The sequence below is a fragment of the Tasmannia lanceolata genome, unplaced genomic scaffold, assembly GCF_043159265.1.
Source record: "Tasmannia lanceolata isolate RefF3 unplaced genomic scaffold, GAP_Taslan_0.1 ptg000002l, whole genome shotgun sequence".
NCBI lineage: Eukaryota > Viridiplantae > Streptophyta > Magnoliopsida > Canellales > Winteraceae > Tasmannia > Tasmannia lanceolata.
In genome coordinates this window covers 25,232,451-25,257,105 of record NW_027518679.1, presented here as the reverse complement: position 1 = coordinate 25,257,105, position 24,655 = coordinate 25,232,451, and the positions used below count along the sequence as shown (strand labels likewise).

Below are 24,655 nucleotides of genomic sequence, written 5' to 3'. Positions count from 1 at the left end.
TCGAGCCGAGCTCGAACGAACTTCCGAGCCCGAGCCAAAATTGAAACCCTTAGACGTGTGGTAATACGAGCGAAAGACATGGCTCTAATAAATATGACAATCAAACAATATCATGCAAATTATTGGCATGCATTGAAACGTGGCATTACACTCGGTATGACGTTATCTTCTAAGATGCCATTTCCTCATATTAGTATAGGGATGTTAGTGGACATCAACAGCACGGTGGATTCAAAAGATCCGAATGTAATTGGGCAGGATTTATGCAAAGCAAATGGATATTAAACCTAAGAAATCCCAGGATAGATGAAAATGGACGGTCGAGATTGAAGCTATGCACATAGGAGCTTAGAAAAGAGAAAATGAAGAGGTTAGTGTTTTCTCACTTGTCGAAAAAGTGAAACTCTAGATATGTTTATATAAACACACACTAGGGTTTTTTATTATCAATTTAACTATAAGTAAAAAGTGACTACTAACCACACTCAATTTGAGATTTTCATTATGACAAAGGGTTATTAATTAACTCTTTTTTCTTAATTATTATGGTCGAGCCATTAGTGAATAAAATTCCCTTGATATTTAATATGTTTGCAATATTGGCATTATCTTACCTATATTAAATATTAGGGATTTGCTAGGGACCGTCCTTAAGAAGCTAACGATTAAACATCTAACTTCAATCTATTATATTGAAACCTTGATATGTGAGACCATTGGTATTAAGGGTGTTTTCAACACCCAGTTCATCATACCAAATTTCACCAAATTTTCACCTAACCAGGATATCTTAACTCTATCTATCATTGAAGTGAATCGGGTATAATCCCTTGTATTTAAGAACAACCTAAGCCAGATTACCTTGTACCTATTGTAAGCACCCCCACTAAATCTTTGCCACTATTGGTTCATAATAGCAACGTACTTAGCAAAACATCATCAGTTCTTTTGCTCAGGACCAAATGGAATTCCAATTGATGTTCTTCTAGCATTTTCAGAGCTCTACCTGAACAAGTTCATAAATTGAAGGTCGTTCTGATTCTTTGAATAAAACTTGAACCGCGCTAGTTCAATTTCTTTTCTTTTTTTTGAATGGTAAGAATAAATTTCATTAAAAGAAAGAGGCCGAGGGGGTCTCAATAATGAAACAAGAGATATAAGAAAAAAGAGAGAACAACCCCAGTAGGGGCAAGATACATATGAACCGCGCTTGTTCAATTTTATTTTATTTTCATATTTAAACCAAACAATGGAACTCGCAATCAAAACCAGATTCTGCAATAGAAATTTACAAAAACATACAACATTGGAGTGAATCAATGCAAGAATACAGAAAACATGACAATCAGAAACTCACTTTTACATGTCCACGCGTTTAAACTGTACAGCAGGCATATAGAGACACCTTGTTCAGACATACTTAAGGGAAGAAGTAGATCTTGATGAAAATTTCCAAAGTAAATTGCAACACCAAGGAGCTAATGAACACCACTGTTAGATCGCTCCCCTCCAAGTAGGTCATTATATTCAAAGCAACGAAACAAGCTGATGCTGAACCGGCGAGGATTATCATGATCCACCAGAAAAACTCAACCGGGATAACCAACAGAAACTGCGAATTGTTCAGTTGAATCTATTACAAGGTTAAACATGAGATGGATAATGGGAAAATCCATACTCCCATAAAATTAATTACTCATGCCCTGTTTGTTTTAAATTTTGAGATCTGATTGTGAGTCGAAAACTAGTTGTTGAACTCAAAATTACCTTTGATTTTAAGTCCAATAATTAGTTTTGGATTCACAATCGGCTCTCGAAATACAAAACAAACTAGGCGGGCGCGTTAGAGTCGGGTGTTCAGGAACTAGTGAACTTGAGGTATATTTAGACATCGAGAAAATCATAGATATGAATTCCATGTCATTATATTAGGGTAGAATGTTAATTATTTGACCAAATATATGTCGAAAATCATCCGCTTGGTATGTGAAGAACATGACTTGATCATAAATTGAAACAAAGAGCCTGAGAGATGGGTGTGCCCCAAACACAATGTGGCAATTTCTAGGCTTTATATGTGAACCCTCCTTCTCCCTGTGTGTAGTAGATGCGCATCTCAAGGGGCGGGCCCCGCGGAGTGGGTTGGGCATGGTTAGTACTGCTGGAAATCAAAAGAGGGAGGTTGATGGTTAGCACTGCTGGAAATCAAGACCGGAGAGGTTGAAAGACCGAGAACTGGACAATATTTGCTCAGTGGGGTCAAGGCGTGGCAAATTTAAAGGTGGTTGTGGCTAAAGGAAATTGATCACCTTCAATGTGGCAATTCAAGCATGTTTCGCGTTTCAGTTGCCTTTGTTCCCCTTTTTAGAACTTTTCCTTGTGTCGGTGTTGGGAATGAGAGCAAGGGTTTGAGAGCGTATTACTTTTCAGTAAAAAAATGTAAAATGGTTTAGTATTCCTCGGGAACACAATTGTTTAGTACTCCATCAATCTTGACCTTACACGTGGCAACCAGAAGGTGGATGAGTACATCAATCAAGGAGGTGGCCCCGGGAAGAAAAGGGGGCGGATATATCATTTCCTTGTTAGTGTTTTCATCCCAAGATCGAAGATATGCACGTAGGTGCTTAGAAAAGAGAAGAAGAAGAGGTTAGTGTTTTCTCACTTGTTGCAAAAGAGAAACTCTAGATATGTTTATATAAACACACACTAGGGTTTCTTAATCTCAATTTAACTATGAGTAAAAAGTAATTACTAATTACTCTCAATTTGAGATTTTCATTATGACAAAGGGTTATGAATTAGCTCTTTTTATCTTAATTATTATGGTCACACCATTGGTAAAAAGGATTCCTGCCCATAGTCAATGCCCTGGATTCAACCCAGCCCTTCAAAAAGAGGGATGGCTTTATATCACATTTTTTTCCACCTTGCAGCACTTCAAAAATTAGGCCTCCTCAATATTACAAGATAGATGGCGACTCTACTATCCATTATAAAATGCTCTTGTTTTGGGATTAAAAAAGAACTCGCAATCAAAACCAGATTCTGCAATAGAAATTTACAAAAATATATAGATCTTTCCATGGGAATGAATCAATGCAAGAATACAGAAAACATGACCATAAAATATTCTAGCCTTGAAGCAGAATGAAACATGGAATATAGTTCCACTCCCTGCTAGAGTTTCACTTATTTCATGTAAGTGGGTCTACACGGTAAAAGATCAAAGCGGATGGATCGGTAGAGAGGTTCAAGGCGAGATTTGTTGCTCGGAAGTTCTTGGAGAAGTACGGGCTTGAATATGACGTACAGTCCAATAGCCAAAGTTATGATAGTTCATGTGATCGTAGCCCTTATTGCTTTCGAATGACAGAGCTACAATAAGTTGCAAAGTTTAGAAAGGAATTACTTGGCGTGCCAATAGATAGTGAGGGGGAGTGCTAGAATCACTACAGACTCGTGCATGGTGTGGGAGGACGGGCTAACGGATTTGAATCATAGTTGGTTTTATGAGTACCAGTTGCAGACCCGTTAGATGCACAGGGCGACAAAAACCACAAAGTTTTAGAAATTTAAAAAAAAAAAAAACAGATAGAAAAGAAATATTTGAGACCTCCTATAATTTGTTTTTTTGGCTTATTCATCAAATTGAAGAAATTGATTCAAATCTCTCAACCCATCAGTCAAGAAATTGAATACTTTAGAGGGAGTGAGGACCCTGGAAAACTATTAGATACAAAGACAGAGAAGGGTATAGAAAATTCCAGAATAATCTGACAATAACACGGAAAACCTAATTCCATCAGAAATAAATTGTAACATAAAAAAAACCATAACCCTAAATCCAATGGAGAGAAAAATAACAAAAATATGACACTGTTAACAATATAATCTAAACCCTAAAATTATGAAACATGAAGACGTAAACAAATAACCCAAATTCTTACTGAAATGTAGAACACAAAGCAACAACAACAAAGACATAAATATAGAAGAAAATGAAAAAAAATCAAAATAGAAAAGAAAATGAAAGGCTATGTTCACCCCCTACCTCTAATTTTAGCGTAAGAACAACTAAATGAGAACATAGCAGCTGTGTGAACGGTTCGGCTTCCGTGCGTTTAATTTTAGGAAGGCGAAGAGACATTGAGATTTCGGTTATAGGGAGGAGTAGATGCTGCGAAGTCCCACGTGAAATACGAATATGAAAAGGTAGTAAGATATATGTATTGGGTTCAAACGCTCACCATATCAACATGGAAGTCGCAGTACTAACAGAAGTTCATCGCGACACGCATCAATCATTAAGCCAAATAAAGCGAGGAAGAAACAATTCACAAAATCTAAATGGAATCCACCCAATTAAAAATGAAAGAATTTTCACTTCTCTCTTCTCACTCCCTCTATATAACTTCATAAAGGGAAAACAAAATGGCATTGGAATTTTAGCACCTGATATTGCACAACCCAACAACAACCTGTCATAAACCAGGAAAAGAAAATAAATAAAATAATATCCACTGCAACCAACATCAGTTTCAAAACCTCCATAATGATAAGAAACAAAAAATAAAAATAAAAAATAAAAATTTAATAGATAACAGAGCAAAACCTAAGGACCTTATTATTACTTAAGCACATACCAATATCCATGATAATTTGTCAGAGAGAGATCCTCCTCATCTGCAACTCACATCCAAAAAAACGAAAAAAAAAAATGAGACTCACAAAGAACAATGTATAATTTCATAAAGAAAAGAACTCATAAAAAACCAACTGCAACGACAATCCATCATAGACCAGGAAAAGCCACAAACCCGAACTGAGATTATCAGTTCAATTCAATATTTTTGTAAAGCCACAAATTGTTTCATGTCAGCAATAACTTCATACACATGAGTGGCTTCAACTCAAAGAAGCCACTAAGAATTATGATTAGGTTAAAAATCAAGATAATTTCATTATATTTGCCAAACCAGCAGCCAAATAAATCTCTCATGCTATGATGGAATGCCAAAAATCAAGAAATTGTTCGTCCCCGCATGCTATGATGGAATCTAGAACAAAAAGATGAGGTTTAAATGGCTTAAAAAGGATGCGAAACGGTGATTTTTGGGAACGTTGGGAAATCAAAGAGTTAATCATTACAAATCCTGCTTTCGTTACTTAATTCTCAAAAAACGCTCATGATGGGGGTATGAAAAACAGCAACTAATTAGCTGTCGACACGTGGCCCCAGGATGGCCTATCACAAATCCAGCGTCGGCCCAGGGGCAATCCGGTAATTACCTAAGAGTAGGTAAACCTAAACCCGTAAAAGGTCCGACACCTGTCCTGGGGTAGGTAATCCAACCACCCCAGGTCTCCTTCTACAAAAAGCCTCTCAAGGCTCAGAGTGAAGGGGTAATAACTTCTAAGTTACCACTCTTAAAATTTGGCTATGCACTCCTGCTCGTAATGACTTGAGTGTCGAAGGGTCCGTCCGGAGCAACGACTCCGGGTTGGTCTTCTGACCTCGTGTGCTCTTGTGCAAGTCTCAGCTCCTTCACTTCGGCTTCTCGGGTCCTCCAGCTCAGCTCTTACGTCACTGCCGTATCTGTTACCGATTTTAGGCCTAACAGCTCACATCTCAAAACATGCGAATTAAAGGCAAATTGGCATTTTTAGCAAATATGAAAAATTGTCCATTAATTGGAAATAGGCGTTTTTAGTAAGTACGCTGATTATTAAATGGAAATGGTCGTTCATTATAAAAATAGCGCTCTGGTTATGTGTTGAGCTAATTGCCAATTAAATGCAAATGGGCGTTTCTAGATATTTTAATTATGGATTTGGAGTGGAGCGGATTTGTTGTAAACATAGTAGCAGTTTAGATGGAGAGAGAGAGAGAGAGACGCCATCCCTGATATTAGGTGATTTTCTATATTTTAAATTGCGATGATAATTTTTGTAAAGGGTACAACTGTGAGTTATCTTTTTAAAATAAGGGGATACAAACGTTCACATATGTCGAAGTTGCGTGCATAGTAGAGGTGCCATGTGGCAGCACCACAGTTGCCACATTCATCTTTACATACTGAAGATGTCAAGATATTGATAGATAGATATGATATGATATGATATGATTTGCCAAAACGTGATAAATAGTGGGATTATGGGATTTGCCAAAACGTTCTTGGAAGGAGAGTTGTGCTAGTAAGGATTATGAGGTGGTGATTGCACCCGGATGGATCACTCCGGCCCATGGATGGAGTAAATTAAACTTCGACAACTCCGGCCTTGGGAACCCTGGCTTGACAAGTATTGAGGGCATTCTTAGAGATGATGCTGGAGAAACCATTTGGGCCTTCTCATGTCCAACTGGATTTAAGGACTCTGATGACTATTTTTCAGGGGGGCAAGATTACAGACTAGAGGGGAGTGGAATAATATTACAATAGAAGGAGACTCGCTTGATGTAATCAGATGGCTTGATAGGAGGCTCTTGTTGTGCCTCTTGCTTTTGTGTGGAACCCCCAACAGCTCTCGCCTCCTTGGAGTTTCACTGAGATGATTGACGGGATTCTTTCCTTTTTGGAGGGCCACCTAGTTATGTTCCAACACACTCGGTGAATGGCTAAGGTATGTTGGATATTTTAATATTTTTAAAGCTTTAAAAGCCTTGACCGTTTGAATCAAAACCCAAACGGTTTGCTAGCATTTATTATACTTTAATATTATATACGTTTTGCACAATTTGAATTGCTAATTTATTCACTCTTTAATATTTTTAATGTTTCTTTTTTGTAACCTTTTTTGCCATAAAGAGAGAGACGTTGGGGATGGAAGAATAGTTGGCTATATATACTTCCTTTGTGTATACAACAATTCATCCGTGTGATTCCTCTTGTGCATACACATATGCACAAAACATAACTTCTTTTCTCTTGTTCTATATCCATTCTATTTTTACAAGTTTCAAGCTTTAAGCATTTGTAAGATTTCTTTTGGGCAAATTGTTCGGCATAAATCGTGTTCGCAAGGTCCGAGCCGGTGCGTGCACACCGTCAAAGACAAGTACAGTGGTGTTGTATCCTGGAGATAGGTCGCAAGAGAACCCGATTGCATACCAAGCGTGGTGGGGGCGATAATCTATCTTAAGGGTAGCGTTATTCCGTAACGTGCCTCTACCACTAAATTATTCTCAATCTCTCACATATATGCTTTGATCTTTGGTTACGGATTTGCAGTTTACATTCGGGATCATCAAAGGTAACCCTTTCTTTATTTCATTTCAATTAAATATATCACTAGTTTTGTTGAACTAATCAATTTGACCCATTATTTCCAACAACTTAAGATAGATTATTGGATTAGTTCAACATGGCCGATGAAGATTACACTCGTCCCGAGAAGTTTGACGGATTGAACTTCAAGCGTTGGCAACAACGCTTATACTTTTGGCTTTCAACTCTTAAAATTGCCTATATCTTGACCACACCCAAGCCTAGTCCCGAAGAGCATGAGCCCGCTCAATCCAAGGTTACTCAAAAATGGGAAAATGATGACTTTTTGTGTCGTGGTTATATACTTAGTGCCATGACGAATTTCTTGTATGACGTGTATTGTGGAATGAAGACCGCCAAAGAAATGTGGGAAGCTTTAGATAAAAAGTATAAGACCGAAGATGCCGGAGTAAAAAAATATGTAGTTGGAAACTATCTTAGATTTGAGATGGTAGATGGAAAACCCGTCTTAGGACAAGTTCATGAATTCCAACTCCTATTGAATGATATCCTAGTGGAAGGAATCAAAATGGATGACCGTTTCCATTCGGCGGCCATTATTGATAAACTTCCACCTTCATGGAAGGAATTCGGAAAAAGTCTTAAACATAAAAAAGAGGAATTATCTTTAGAAGATCTCCTAGTAACACTCCGAATGGAAGAAGAACATAGGAATCGTGATCAAAATGACAAAGAATCGGAACTCCTTTCTAAGGCTAATCTTGTTGAAACTAGTGAGAAGAAAACAAATAAAAACTTTGGGTCTCATCAAAACAAGAAAAAGATGGAGAACCGAAACCACTTCAAAATTAACAAAAAGATAGACAAAAATAAGAAGAAAGAGGGATGTTTCAATTGCGGAAAACTTGGACACTATGCTAGACAATGTCGACATAGAAAGGGGAAAGACACTTCCCAAAATGTCGGAAACTCTCAAGCGAAACCATCTCCTCAAGCCAATATGGTGGAATTTGGAACTGTTATTCACGGAACCGAAGTGAAGAAGCTTATAACCGTAGACTCTGAAGTGAACATGGTGTTCAATGTGAGTGATTGGTGGGTAGACACTGGAGCCACTATACATGTCTGTTGTGACAGAAGTGCGTTCGTCACCTATCATCAAGTAGATGAAAGCGAAATGCTTTTCATGGGTAACTCCTCAACGGCTAAGGTCATGGGGAAAGGGAAGGTTGATCTCAAACTCACTTCCGGCAAGGTTCTCACACTGCACCAAGTTCTCTATGTTCCAGAAGTCAGGAAGAACTTAATTTCTGGCTACTTGTTGAACAAACACGGTTACAAGCTCGTCTTCGAATCTGATAAGTTTATTCTCACCAAGGGTGGGATGTTTGTGGGAAAGGGTTATGCTTGTGGAGGTTTATTCAAGCTCAATGTATCCACCAATGAAATCAATAAAATTTCTGATTTTTCTACTTATATTATTGAATCGTATGATATGTGGTATGGTAGATTAGGACATGTAAATTCACAATCTATAAAAAGAATGGTGAACTTAAGTATGATTCCAAATGTTTCTATTGAACAAAAACCAAAGTGTCAAATATGTGTTCAATCAAAATTTAGCAAAAAACCATTTAAATCAGTAGAAAGAAATTCAGAAATTCTAGGACTAGTACATAGTGATGTTTGCGACCTAAAGAATACTATTACTAGAGGAGGAAATAAATATTTTATTACCTTCATAGATGATAAATCAAAATTTGCAATGGTATATCTTCTTAAATCTAAAGATGAAGCTTTAGAAAAATTTATAACCTATAAAACTGAAGTGGAAAATCAGTTAGAAAAAAGAATTAAAATACTTAGATCAGATCGAGGTGGTGAATACACCTCCAATGAATTTTCTGAATATTGTAGAAAATATGGAATTATTCATGAGGTGACGGCACCTTATTCTCCACAACAAAATGGAGTTGCAAAAAGAAAAAATAGGACTCTAATTGACATGCTAAATGCCATGCTATCAAGTTCAGGGCTACCACTTAACATGTGGGGGGAAGCCTTATTATCGGCTTGTCATATACTAAATAAAATACCCTATAAAAATGAAAATGGAACTCCATTCGAGTTATGGAAAGGTAGAAAACCAAGTCTTAAATACCTTAAAGTGTGGGGGTGTTTAGCTAAAGTAAGCTTACCTCCCCCTAAGAAAACAAAGTTAGGATCTAAAACATTGGATTGTGTATTCATAGGGTATGCACAAAATAGTGCAGCTTATAGATTTCTGGTGGTAAAATCTGAACATAATTCCATAGATGTAAACACTATATTAGAGTCTAGAGATGCAGAATTTTTTGAGGATGTGTTTCCTCTTAAACAAACTAGTGTAAGTCAATCTCTAATACCTCAAACAGAAGTTGCATCTAGTAGTCGTGGTATTCTTCAAATAAAAAACCAAGAACCTAAAGGAAGAAAAAGAGGTAGAGAAGAAGCTAGCCTAGAGATAGAACCTAGAAGAAGTCTAAGAGCAAAGAAAGCTACTAACTTTGGCTCTGACTTTTATACCTTCTTGGTGGAGGATGATCCATCTACTTTTAAGGAAGCTATGTCTTCTTTGGATGTAAACTTCTGGAAAGAAGCTATAAATAGTGAAATAGAATCCATTATGTCAAATAACACATGGGAGTTAACGGATTTACCTCATGGGTGCAAACCAATAGGTTGTAAATGGATTTTTGAAAAGAAACTTAGAACCGATGGATCTATAGAAAAATTTAAGGCTAGATTAGTAGCCAAAGGTTTTAAACAGAAAGAAGGGATAGATTTTTTTTAATACCTATTCTCCTGTAACTAGGATTGCAACAATAAGAATGTTGATAGCTATAGCAGTTATCTATAACTTAGAAATCCATCAAATGGATGTTAAAACTGCTTTCCTAAATGGAGAATTAGAAGAAGAAATTTACATGGAACAACCTGAGGGATTTGTAGTCCCAGGTCAAGAACGTAAAGTGTGTAAACTTATAAAATCTATTTATAGTTTAAAACAAGCACCAAAACAATGGCATGAGAAATTTGATAAAGTAGTGTTATCAAATGGTTTTACTATAAATGATTCTGATAAATGTGTATACAGTAGATTTGAAGGTAATTCTGGAGTTTTGATCTGCCTGTATGTCGATGATATGTTAATCATTGGTACGAGTCTAGATGTTATAAATGACACCAAGAATCTTTTGTCAGAAAACTTTGACATGAAAGATCTTGGATTGGCAGATGTAATCTTAGGAATTAAGATAATTAGAAATTTAGAAGGGATTGTTTTAACACAATCTCATTATGTTGAAAAGATCCTTAGAAAATTTAACAAATTTGATTGTACTCCCTTGAGTGTACCATATGATCCTAGTTCAAAACTTAAGAAAAATACTGGAAAAAGTATATCCCGATTAGAATACTCCAGAATTATAGGCAGTTTAATGTATCTAATGAATTGCACTAGACCAGATATAGCTTACGCAGTTGGTAGGCTAAGTAGATACACTAGTAAGCCTAGTCAAGATCATTGGGATGCACTTATCAGGATTTTAAGATATTTGAAAGGCACAATCGAGTTTGGACTCCACTATGGTTGTTATCCCGCTGTATTAGAAGGATATAGCGATGCAAATTAGATTTCAGATTCAGAAGAAACTAAATCCACAAGTGGATATGTTTTCACTTTGGGTGGTGGTGCTGTCGCTTGGAAATCTACCAAGCAGACCTGTAGAGCACGTTCCACCAGGGAATCTGAATTTATTGCTTTAGATAAAGTAGGTGAAGAAGCGGAATGGATTAGGAATCTGTTAGCAGATATTCCTCTATGGTGCAAGCCAATTCCAGCTATATCTATTCATTGTGATAGCCAAGCTACAATAGCAAGGGCTAAGAGTAGAACATATAATGGTAAATCCAGACACATACGTCTGAGGCATAATAATGTGAGGCAATTGCTTCTAGATGGAGTGATTGCAATTGACTTTATAAGGTCAGAGAGAAACTTGGCAGATCCACTGACCAAAGGACTAGCTAAAAAGCTAGTGGCTGAAACATCAAGAGGGATGGGGCTAAAGCCTATCAAATAGAATCACCAATAACGGCAACCCAACCTATATGACTGGAGATCCCAAGAAGTAGGTTCAATGGGAAAAACAAGTTATTCGAGTGATCGGTGAAAGCACTGTACTTAAATTTTCAAGAGAATGAAAGACTTCTCTTGGCCTATCTCTAAGATGTAAATAGTACTAACTGTAACGATATGGAGGAAGAGCTTTGCTCTGAATGGGTCTATAGCTGTTTATAAGCGGGGTGCGTGGTTACAGGTACCCTTGATGGACTCACCTATATGAGTGTGGAAGTGGGGCCGCTTCATATGAGAATTAAGGCTTGTTCTCTAGAGCGCTCATGAAACAGGACCAGCGCATGGCCGAAATGTGCTACCCCGATAGAACACAGTTACATTGCCGATATTGTGTGTGTAATATATGAAGGTCTATTACTCAAGGTTCTTAGTTCAAGACGTAGTTCACTTAGAACTTTAATAGACTCAAATATATAAACACTAAGTGGAGGTTCAAGTCCACAAGACATCTTCACCCATTGCATGATATTTCAAAGTTGCCCATATTTGATTTAATATATTTGATTTGAATTTTGATTCATGTGGGGGATTGTTGGATATTTTAATATTTTTAAAGCTTTAAAAGCCTTGACCGTTTGAATCAAAACCCAAACGGTTTGCTAGCATTTATTATACTTTAATATTATATACGTTTTGCACAATTTGAATTGCTAATTTATTCACTCTTTAATATTTTTAATGTTTCTTTTTTGTAACCTTTTTTGCCATAAAGAGAGAGACGTTGGGGATGGAAGAATAGTTGGCTATATATACTTCCTTTGTGTATACAACAATTCATCCGTGTGATTCCTCTTGTGCATACACATATGCACAAAACATAACTTCTTTTCTCTTGTTCTATATCCATTCTTTTATACTTGTATTTTTACAAGTTTCAAGCTTTAAGCATTTGTAAGATTTCTTTTGGGCAAATTGTTCGGCATAAATCGTGTTCGCAAGGTCCGAGCCGGTGCGTGCACACCGTCAAAGACAAGTACAGTGGTGTTGTATCCTGGAGATAGGTCGCAAGAGAACCCGATTGCATACCAAGCGTGGTGGGGGCGATAATCTATCTTAAGGGTAGCGTTATTCCGTAACGTGCCTCTACCACTAAATTCTTCTCAATCTCTCACATATATGCTTTGATCTTTGGTTACGGATTTGCAGTTTACATTCGGGATCATCAAAGGTAACCCTTTCTTTATTTCATTTCAATTAAATATATCACTACTTTTGTTGAACTAATCTATTTGACCCATTATTTCCAACAAGGTAGAGGCTGATCGTCTCACTCGGGCAGGAGTAATTCATCGCTTTTCGTTAGATATCTTCAATTTCTTACCTCCATGACTTTGTAGTTTTTGTTTGTTCTTTTGGTCTTCTTTGTCCTGTTAACCTTCTGGGTCCTCTTGCTCATTTTCAAATAAAACTCCCACCATTCAAAAAATAAAATAATAAAGCCATTAGAGCCAACAAAAGAAGTGATGTTCCACTCTTCTTCTCATTCGCAAGAAATCTAATCCTGGGTGACCCTTCGAATTGAATTTCAATTGTTCTTTAGAACTAGCACGTCTATGAACCTGCCACTGACCTCACACACCCAGCACTAACCAACCGCTTGGGCAGCATTTCAACCGAAACATTTCCACAATTAGGCGCTGTTCGTTTAAGATTATGCGAGCTGATTGTGAGTCCTAAACCAATTATTGGATTAAAAAATAAACATAAATCTGAGTCCAATAATTGGTTTTGGGATCACAATCAGTTGCAATAATCTCAAACGAACAGGGCCTTAATAGGGAACTGATGTGATTATAGCTTATTTACAATGGGTAAGTGTAGTATATTTTACAAATTATAGACTTACAAAGCAAATCCCTTTTTGAACTTACGCGTACATGCACACATATGTGAATGTGCATACAGACAAAGATCTAGATATGTGCATGTATGCAAATCATGGATAGAGGTTTTGTGATTACCCTCAAATTGATCAGCTCCCAAATGTGACAATCAGACGTTTGAAGAAACATCTGAAATCAAGCTTCTGCAACATCCCCATCTTTGCTTTCCTATATCACCCATTCCATAGTGTTGACCGGTAAGGACCATCTCTCCAATCAGATCATTACAAAAACCTCTTATGAAAGGGTCTTCCCATATATAGCTTCTCAACTTCCATGGTTTTGATAGCGAAAAACCATGGTAACAAGAAAGGCTCGGTTTTGGGCCTTGCCATGGCGGCTATCCAAAGAAGTAGAAAACGCTTAGGTAGAGGTAGCGGTAGAGGTAGGGTAAGGAGCTTTGTTTTATGGGAAAAAGGACCTCAAAATTGTCGATACATTGATGAGACGCGTACTAATATGTTATGAGCGAAAGACCCATGGCACTAATAAATATGACAGCCAAACAATATCTTACAAAATTATAGGCATGCATTGACGCGTGGCATTGTATTCTGTATGACATTATCTTCTAGGATGTCATTTCTTCATATTTAGTAGGGGTGTTAGTGGACATCGACGGCCCGATGTATCCACGGGATCCGAACGTAATTGGACACGATTTGTGCAAAACAGATGGATATGTTGGACCAGGTTTGGATCCATATCCTAAGGTCCAAAATCCTGTGGAATCATACTTGGACATATCCACAAAATTCATTGGAACGTCCTAGATCCAATTGGCATCTTTTTAATGTATGAAAACACAGTTCAGTGGTCAAGGCCTTTGACCAAGAGGTCAGGAGTTCAATCCCAGCTTACCCACCAAAAGTAGTATTGGAAATTTTTTTTATCTGCTTTTCAGTGAGGCAAGTATTCTTTTGACCAAATAATAATAAGAAAAACTCTAAGGAGATCTTTCTAAGAAAATTTGCAAATAATTAGAAAAGAGCTTTTGTTGATCAACAATCTTCTTATAGAACTTTTCCAAGATATGTAAACCATGCTTCAATCATCGTGCAAGCACAAGCAATTCTAGTAGTAGCTCCTCATATGCAAAATGAAAGAGAGAGGCCCAATTTCTGTATTAAGAATGATATCAGGTAGATGGCGACTCTGCCGTCCATTGTAAAATGATGTTGCCCTGGGATTAAAAAAGAACTGGAGATCAAAACCTGAACCTAAAAAGATAGCAATTAAGACATCCCAAGAAGTGATGAGTACTTGGACGTGGACTTGGAAACCCCTCCCTATTTTCCAATAGAAATGCCAATTTATGTGCCAAAAACGGAACCTATCATTGATTTGATAATTGATAAGGTGAATACCTAGTCCATTCAATGCTAAGCATAACGAGTATGAGGACCCCAAAATAACCCCATTCAATGCTAAGCTTTAAGGCGTATGAAGTAGAGGGTCTCTTAACGCCTTCTTTTTCTTATGATCGGAGGTATTACACAAAGACTTGACATGGTAAGGAGTAAGGAAGAAGAGGCGCACAAGCACACTTTGCGCAGTTGGTCCAGGTAAATTCATTATGTATAAAATGAGAGAGAGAGAGAGAGAGAGAGAGAGAGAGAGAGAGAGAGAGAGAGAATATTCATGACCTTACTGACAGAGTCTATAATAGAAATTTACAAAAAATATACAGATCTGTCCAAGGGAGTGAATCAATGAAAGAATACAGAAAACATGAGAATCGGACACTCACCTCCACTTGTGCAGGTCTGTAAACTGTACATCAGGAATATAGATACACCTTGTTCATAGAAACTTATGGGAAGAAGTAAATCTTGATGAAAATTTACAAAGAAAATTGCAAAACCAAGGATCTAATGACCACCGGGGTTAGATCGCTCCACTCCAAGTGGGTCTTTATATTCAGAGCAACAAAGCAAGCTGGCGATGAAGCATATGCCGAAAGAATTTCAGTCAAGAACTTCAAAATGAAAACCTTCTTGGCGAGTGACGATGAAGCCTCCTGATTATCCTTCCACTCTTCAAGTACAATGGCAATGGCTTTTCCTTCACACATCACATGCTCTGATACCATAATAAAGTTTGTGATTTTCAGTAATATGAGATGTTTTCCATTAACAATAATGGGTGCTTAAATAAAGCACTTACAGATAAGCACAGAAAATAGATAAAGATTATCCAAATCTAAATTGCCTATTCTAGATAGTTTAACTCTCCTAACCCACTTGCCAATCTACCTCCAAGATGATCGACTTTTAGATCTTACATATCTGATATGATATATCTTAATAGTATAGCACGCCAGCAAAAATAAATACTTTTAGAAGTTTTTTTTTGAAAAGTTAACTTCTTGGCTGAATCATGCATTAGAATGGCTAAGTAAAGTCTATTTTATAAATTATAGGCTTACAAATAAAATCCCTTTTTGAACTTAGGTGTACATGGACACATATGTTAATGCGAACACAGACAAAGACACAGATATGTGCGCGTACACAAATCATGGATGAAGCTTTTGTGATTACCCCCAAATTGATCAGCTCCCAACTGTGACAATCAGATGATTGAAAAATACTTTTGAAATCTTGGTCAGAACTACCTCTCTTGTCGAATCATTAAAAGAACCTCTTATGAAAGGGTCTTGCCATAGCTTCTCAACTTCCATGATTTTAATGGCGAAGGACCAAGGTACCAAGAGAGGCTTGTTTTTGGGCCTTGCCATGGTACCTATCCAACGATAGTAGAAAATGCTTAGGTAGAGATAGGGTAAAGGGCCTTGTTTTATAGGAAAAAGGACCTCGAAATTGCCATTGCATTGACGAGACATTCACTAATACGAGTGAAAGACATGGCAATAATAAATATGAAAACCAAACAATATCTTGTAAAATTTTGCAGCATGCATTGAACGTGGCGATATACTCGGTACGAGATTCTCTTCTAGGATGTCATTTCCTCATATTTAGTAAGGGTGTCAGTGGACATCGACGGCCCGATGGATCCAAATTGTAATTGGGCAGCATTTGTGCAAAGAAAATGGATATTACACCTATTAGATCTCAGGATAGATGAAAATGGACGGTCAAGATCAAAGCTATGCACATAGGAGCTTAGAAAAGAGATGAGGAAGAGGTTAGTGTTTTCTCACTTATTGCAAAAATGAAACTCTAGATATGTTTATATAAACACACACTAGGGTTTCTTAATCTCAACTTAACTATAAGTAAAAAGTGACTACTAATCATACTCAATTTGAGATTTTCATTATGACAAAGGTTATTGATTAGCTCTTCTTTCTGAATTATTATGGTCGCACCATTAGTGAATAGATTCCTGCCCATAGTCAATGCCCTGGATTCAACCCAGCCCTCCATCTAATAAAAAGGGATGGCTTTATCACATTTTTTCTTGCTTGCAGCTCTTCTAAAAATAGGCCTCCTTTCTATTACACATGACACCGGGTAGATGGCGACTCTGCCGCCCATTGTAAAGTGATTTTGTCTTGGGATTAAAAAAGAACCGGCAATCAATACCAGATTTTGCAATAGAAATTTACAAAAATATACATATACAGCCATGGGAATGAATCAATGCAAGAATACAGAAAACAAGACATTCGGAGATTCTAGCCTTGAAGCAGAATGAAACATGGAATTTAGTTCAAGTCACTACTGTAGTTTCACTTATTTCGTGTAAGTGGGTGTATATGGTAATGGATCGATAGAGGTTCAAGACGATACTTATTGCTCAAAAATCCTTGCAGAAGTACGGGCGTGATAAGTTCAATCCAGTAGCCAAAGTTACGATAGTTCATGTGTTCGTAGCCCTTGTTGCTTTCGAATGGCATAAGTTTGCGAAGTTTAGAAAGCTACTTGGCGTGACCAGTAGAGAGTGAGGGGGAGTGCTAGAGTCACCACTCACTCGTGCATGGTGTCAGGGGGGCATGTATTTGACCCATAGTTGGTTTTATGAGTATGAGTCCGTGCTGAGTTTGATTTCATGAGTATGAGTTGGTATTATATAAGACTTCTATTAGTTAAGGTTGAAGAGTTTGATTTTAGCATTGTCGTGGTTGCCAAGTAAAATAAACTGCTTGCTGTATAAAAAGAAGTAAAAGTGAACATGGACAATGGTTTCCACGATTTTGCAATTCGGTTTGCAATGTTCTTTTTTTAGAGTTTCTTGCTTTTGCAGAGCAACTTCTTCTCTTTCTCTTGTTAGTTTCAATTTTCTCTCTTTCTAAACACCAAACAAGGTTTACACCTCTAAATAAAAATTGAATAAGGTTGGTTCAAGTTATCTTTCTAGTGTCTGAAAATATAAGAGATTTTAGAAATATTTTTTCCTTCCAAACATTTCCAGAGAATTATTGCAATCCAAACAAGTCCTAAGGGTACCTTCATTTGCCATCTGTGGCATGGAAAGAAAACAAAGGATTTTTTTACCTGTGAAATTAGGTTGATTGGTCGTTTAGATTGCTTTCGCAGAAAGTTTGGCACTTAATATTTTGTGGAGGCATTTTTATTATTGGCTGTCATAGTAGCTATTTTGATCGATCGGAGTTTCTGATGCTGCGCAACGAAAACGAGATTTATGTGACTCTCTCCACCACTTTCTTCTTCCAAATTAAGTTGAGTTTAATTTGGAGTCTAATAATCAGTTTTGGACTCAAAATCAATTGCATAAGCCAAAAGGAATATGGTTTTGGGGTTTTATTATATACGGCTTTTACATTGGGTCATTGTAAGGATCTTATAGCAGACCATGCACTACCCTTTAGACAAATAAAAAAGCGTTTAAACTGGGTAGGTTTTTTTTTTTTTTTTTAAGAAGGGGGGGGGAATACAGATACGCCCCCTCAACTTTCTGGCACATTCAACAATAACCCTATAGTTTCAAAGTCATCAACGACACCCTTTCACTCTTCAATAATGCTTGTTAACATGACGGGGTGGACGGAAACGATGAATTGCCAGGGTGTGTCTTTGATGACTTTTGAACTATTGGATGAAAAGTGAGGGGGTATACTTAATGGACGGTGGAAAATGGTATATTTGTTGAATGTGTCATAAAGTTGAGGGGGTGTATCTGTATTTTTCCTCTTTTTTTTTTTTTTAATATGGAACTTCTTTTTCAGTTCGGCCACTTTTGCCATAATGACGGGACAATGTCTTCACCATTGCTGGTCTCATTTCGTCCAGTCATAGATTTCGATATAACTTAAGACATTCATTTAAAAATTAGCCCCTAATAAAGGTGTATTTTTCTAATTTAGTGAAAAATCAAGTGGAATAGTAATTGTGACAAGTTACACAAATTATTTTTCTTTTCTCTTGACACATGACACATATGTACACAATTTTTTTAAAGGAAAATGGTTAAAAATATCATAGGAATTCAAGAACAAATCTTCTCAATAAAAACATCCTACTTTTAAGGGATCTTTGGACATTTGGATTTTACTTTCTCAAAAAATAAACATCTCTGGAAAATAAGTTTTCCACTATTTGGCTAACTCATTTGTCGGGGATTTTATTCAGTCTTGATTTAAAATTTTCTCCAAAAAATAGAGAAAATAGAGAAAAAAGCAAAAAAAAAATTCCTAGAATTTTTGTTTGTTTCCACAATTTATAGGGAACTGATATATGATTATAGCTTATTTAGAGGGATACAATTGTAAATTCAAGTTCCTTCTAAATAAAACTTTAACTGCAGTAATTCAAATTACATTTTTTAATGTCTAATCAAACAATGGAAATAAGAAAATTCTATAAAAAGAAAAGGGAAATGATATATGTGCCAAGTGTTTCGATAAACATGTGCTCCACTTGTTTGTCGTGTAGTATTTAATTAAAGGGTTTAAAGAGCTTTTTGAGAACCGTAATATCCTCTGAAATCCCTTTAAATACTACAGGACAAACAAGTGGAGAGCTTGTTTATCGAAACACCTTGGCGCAGATATCATTTCCCTAAAAATATACTGTACAAACTTTTACAGAAAATTCTTGCAATCCAAATAGGGCCTAAAAGATTGAACCAAACATCTTACAAAAAAAAAGGCAGTGATAAATTCACCCACTTTACAAAGAACCATAAAAACCCAAATCAGAAATTCCCTGAAAAGACTCAAAAAAATCAACATCAGATAGGAAGGGAGGCGATTCTTTGATTTTGGCATAGGTTGTTAGGTTCTTCAAGGGGCATTTATAAACTCCTTTGATAACATTGACTGCCACAAGGGAGCCTGATTCAATCCAGATTTCATCTGCATTCATAGAGCATGCCATAAGGACTCCTTTGTAGATAGCTTTGAGTTATTTATTTCAATGGAGAAGCACCAAAGAGAATTCCTCCAATAGCAGCTTGGTGAGGCGTCTGTATTTATCTTGATGATTCCAGGTTGAGGTTTGGACCAAATGCATGTTACAATTTCAACAATGGGGATTGGGAAATTTTACAACAGACCCAGAACCAAACTCCAGGGATTCCACTATCTAACATCAGAGATTTTTCAGCTTTGGACTCCAGACAAGCAATGGGGTCGATGAGTGGCCTTGATTGCCAACATCAGCTTGAAGAATGCTTGACTCTTCTAAACTTAGAGATTTCACCTATGATGAGGAGCTTAGAATTGCAAACAGAAACTCTTGTGACCGACCAGGAGAAGGAGGCTTCGGATATGTGTACAAAGGCCAAATACAAGAGATGGACGAGACAGGAATAACAACTGGATTGAGACTGGATGTTGCCATAAAAAAGTGAATATAAGCTATGAACTATTCCAAAGACAGAAGGGGTGGCTGGCTAAGTCACAATATTTCTCCTAAAACTCGCAAATTCCAATTCTCATTCACCTCTATATACATACTCTCTTCTCTCACTCTCCTCTATCCACCTGCAACTTTACTTCTTTTCCAAGAGAGAGAAGAATTCATTGTCCCCATTAATCTGCAAAATGGAAACAAAAAAAATATATGTTAGAGATTGATGTTGATTGGTCCCACATCGATCAAATCCCAGCCGCACACAAGTGTTCCATGTGGGACCCAATGGTGATCTCTAGCATTGAATCCAATGTGCATGTGGTATATATTCTAGATGATCAGGACCATTGATCTAAAAGCCCATTACTGGATGAAAAGTGGGCCCACATTTGATGTCGAATGACATCTGTAGGATTTTTATATCATGCTGAATCAAAGGTCTAGAATCATTTGACATTGAGATCAAGGGCGATAGGACGGGCTTGTGATGGTCATTTCCTTTAGTCTCTTTGTTTTGGATTCTATTAATTGATTTTGAATCCAAAACTGATTATTGGAATCAAAATTGCATTTGAAAATTAACCACTAAAATAGGTATATTTTGGTTCAACTCAACTGAGCCTTTGTCCCAAATTAGTTAGAGTCGGCTAATAAATCCTTTAGAAAATTTTCATGAAGAAGGCGAAACAGTCTACCCTGCTCAAATTGGTTATTAGTAAAAAATCAAAAGAAATAATAAATGTCACAGCAATAACTTGCCGCTTATTTTTCTCTTCTCCCGACATGAGGCGGCACATATGTACACAATTTTTTAAAAGAGAGTAATTAAAAATGTTAGGAATACAACAAAATCTTTAGACAAAAAACATCTCACTTTAGTCGAAGGGCATTTGAAGGAAAACAAGTTCAATCTCTAAAGCATGCTAATAAATAGTTTTAGAAATTTGTTTTTTGAAAAGCTAATTTTTTGGCTAAATCATGCTTTACAATGGCTAAGTAGAGTATATAGACTCACAAATAAAATCCCCTTTTGAACTTATGCATACATGCACACATGTGAATGCGTACACAAAGACATGGATATGTACACAGAGACAGATTATGGATGGAGTTTTTGTGATTACCCCCAAATCGATGAGCTGCCAACTGTGACAAGCAGGCGATTGAAAAAATCTTTTGAAATCGAGCTTGCTTACAACATCCCCATCGTTGCTTTTCCTATATCACCTGTTCCATAGTATTGATTGGTAAGGACCATCTCTTGAGTCTGAACATTACAAGAACCTCTTATGAAAGGGTCTTCCCATAGCTTCTCAACTTCCATGGTTTTGATGGCAATAGACCAAGGTACCAAGAAAGGCTTGGTTTTGGGCCTTGCCATGGCAGCTATCCAAAGATAGTAGAAAACACTTGGGTAAAGGTAGGGTAAGGGGTCCTGTTTTAAAGGAAAAAATGACCTCGAAATTGCCGATACTTAGACGTGTGCTAATACGAACGAAAGACGTGGCGCTAATAAATATGACAACCAAACAATATCATGCAAAATTATTGGCATGCATTGAAACGTGGCACTACACTCGGTATGATGTTATCTTCAAAGATGCCATTTCCTCATATGACTATAGGGGTGTTAGTGGAAATTGCCGATACATAGATGTGTGCTAATACGAGTGAAAGACGTGGCGCTAATAAATATGACAACCAAACAATATCACGCAAAATTATTGGCATGCATTCAAATGTGGCATTACACTCGGTATGATGTTATCTTCTAAGATGCCATTTCCTCATATGACTATAGGGGTGTTAGTGGAAATTGCCGATACATAGACGTGTGCTAATACGAGTGAAATACGTGGCGCTAATAAATATGACAACCAAACAATATCATGCAAAATTATTGGCATGCATTGAAACGTGGCACTACACTCGGTGTGATGTTATCTTCTAAGATGCCATTTCCTCATATGACTATAGGGGTGTTAGTGGAAATTGCCGATACATAGACGTGTGCTAATACGAGTGAAAGACATGGCGCTAATAAATATGACAACCAAAGAATATCACGCAAAATTATTGGCATGCATTCAAATGTGGCATTACACTCGGTATGATGTTATCTTCTAAGATGTCATTTCCTCATATGACTATAGGGGTGTTAGTGGAAATTGCCGATACATAGACGTGTGCTAATACGAGTGAAAGACGTGGCGCTAATAAATATGACAACCAAACAATATCACGCAAAATTATTGGCATGCATTCAAATGTGGCATTACACTCGGTATGATGTTATCTTCTAAGATGCCATTTCCTCATATGACTATAGGGGTGTTAGTGGAAATTGCCGATACATAGACGTGTGCTAATACGAGTGAAAGACGTGGCGCTAATAAATATGACAACCAAACAATATCATGCAAAATTATTGGCATGCATTGAAACGTGGCACTACACTCGGTATGATGTTATCTTCAAAGATGCCATTTCCTCATATGACTATAGGGGTGTTAATGGAAATTGCCGATACATAGACGTGTGCTAATACGAGTGAAAGACGTGGCGCTAATAAATATGACAACCAAACAATATCATGCAAAATTATTGGCATGCATTGAAACGTGGCACTACACTCAGTATGATATTATCTTCAAAGATGCCATTTCCTCATATGACTATAGGGGTGTCAGTGGAAATTGTCGATATATAGATGTGTGCTAATACGAGTGAAAGACATGGTGCTAATAAATATGACAACCAAACAATATCATGCAAAATTATTGGCATGCATTGAAACGTGGCACTACACTCGGTGTGATGTTATCTTCAAAGATGCCATTTCCTCATATGACTATAAGGGTGTTAGTGGAAATTGCCAATACATAGACGTGTGCTAATACGAGTGAAAGACATGGCGCTAATAAATATGACAACCAAACAATATCATGCAAAATTATTGGCATGCATTCAAATGTGGCATTACACTCGGTATCATGTTATCTTCTAAGATGCCATTTCCTCATATGACTATAGGGGTGTTAGTGGAAATTGCCGATACATAGACGTGTGCTAATACGAGTGAAAGACGTGGCGCTAATAAATATGACAACCAAACAATATCACACAAAATTATTGGCATGCATTCAAATGTGGTATTACACTCGGTATGATGTTATCTTCTAAGATGCCATTTCCTCATATGACTATAGGGGTGTTAGTGGAAATTGCCGATACATAGACGTGTGCTAATACGAGTGAAAGATGTGGCGCTAATAAATATGACAACCAAACAATGTTATGCAAAATTATTGGCATGCATTGAAACGTGGCACTACACTCGGTATGATGTTATCTTCAAAGATGCCATTTCCTCATATGACTATAGGGGTGTTAGTGGAAATTGCTGATACATAGACGTGTGCTAATACGAGTGAAGGACGTGGCGCTAATAAATATGACAACCAAACAATATCATGCAAAATTATTGGCATGCATTGAAACTTGGCACTACACTCAGTATGATGTTATCTTCAAAGATGCCATTTCCTCATATGACAATAGGGGTGTTAGTGGAAATTGCCGATACATAGACGTGTGCTAATAAGAGTGAAAGACATGGCGCAAATAAATATGACAACCAAATAATATCATGCAAAATTATTGGCATGCATTGAAACGTGGCACTACACTCTGTGTTATGTTATCTTCAAAGATGCCATTTCCTCATATGGCTATAGGGGTGTTAGTGGAAATTGCCGATACATAGACGTGTGCTAATATGAGTGAAAGACATGGCGCTAATAAATATGACAACCAAACAATATCACGCAATGCATTCAAATGTGGCATTACACTCGGTATGATGTTATCTTCTAAGATGCCATTTCCTCATATGACTATAAGGGTGTTAGTGGAAATTGCCGATACATAGACGTGTGCTAATACGAGTGAAAGACGTGGCGCTAATAAATATGACAACCAAACAATATCACGCAAAATTATTGGCATGCATTCAAATGTAGCATTACACTCGGTATGATGTTATCTTCTAAGATGCCATTTCCTCATTTGACTATAGGGGTGTTAGTGGAAATTGCCGATACATAGACGTGTGCTAATACGAGTGAAAGACGTGGCGCTAATAAATATGACAACCAAACAATATCACGCAAAATTATTGGCATGCATTCAAATGTGGCATTACACTCGGTATGATGTTATCTTCTAAGATGCCATTTCCTCATATGACTATAGGGGTATTAGTGGAAATTGCGGATACATAGACGTGTGTAGGGGTGTAAACGAGCCGAGCCGAGCTTGGCCAGGCTCGGCTCGTTAAGCTCAAACGTTCGGCTCGGGCTCGAACCAGGCTCGGCTCGGCTCGGCCAGGCTCGCGAGCCTTACCGAGCTCGGGTTATATTAAGTTCACACCCCTCATCTTCCCTGGACAGCCCTATCTAGTGTAATTTGATTACTTTTTTTACACTATGGGGGGTGATCCAAGTAACAAATGGGGTTCCAAAAATGAAGTGACATATTTTGCCTCCCCCTTTCACTCCATGGACAACCCTTTTAGTGTAT

The 24,655-nt window shown here is 37.2% G+C and overlaps 1 long non-coding RNA gene across 2 annotated transcripts; it reads right to left on the bottom strand.

Annotated features, from left to right (window-relative positions):
* Positions 1 to 1,194: 1,194 nt before the first annotated feature.
* On the bottom strand, positions 1,195 to 13,679 carry LOC143883126 (uncharacterized). 2 transcript variants are annotated; one of them, XR_013252336.1, is made up of 4 exons: positions 13,371 to 13,679; positions 4,647 to 4,686; positions 4,456 to 4,481; positions 1,195 to 1,612 (listed from the first exon to the last, which is right to left on the bottom strand). It is a non-coding gene; the product is annotated as an uncharacterized LOC143883126 (long non-coding RNA). The 2 variants fall into 2 exon arrangements; XR_013252335.1 differs by lacking the exons at positions 4,456 to 4,481; positions 4,647 to 4,686.
* Between the last annotated feature and the right edge of the window lie 10,976 nt (positions 13,680 to 24,655).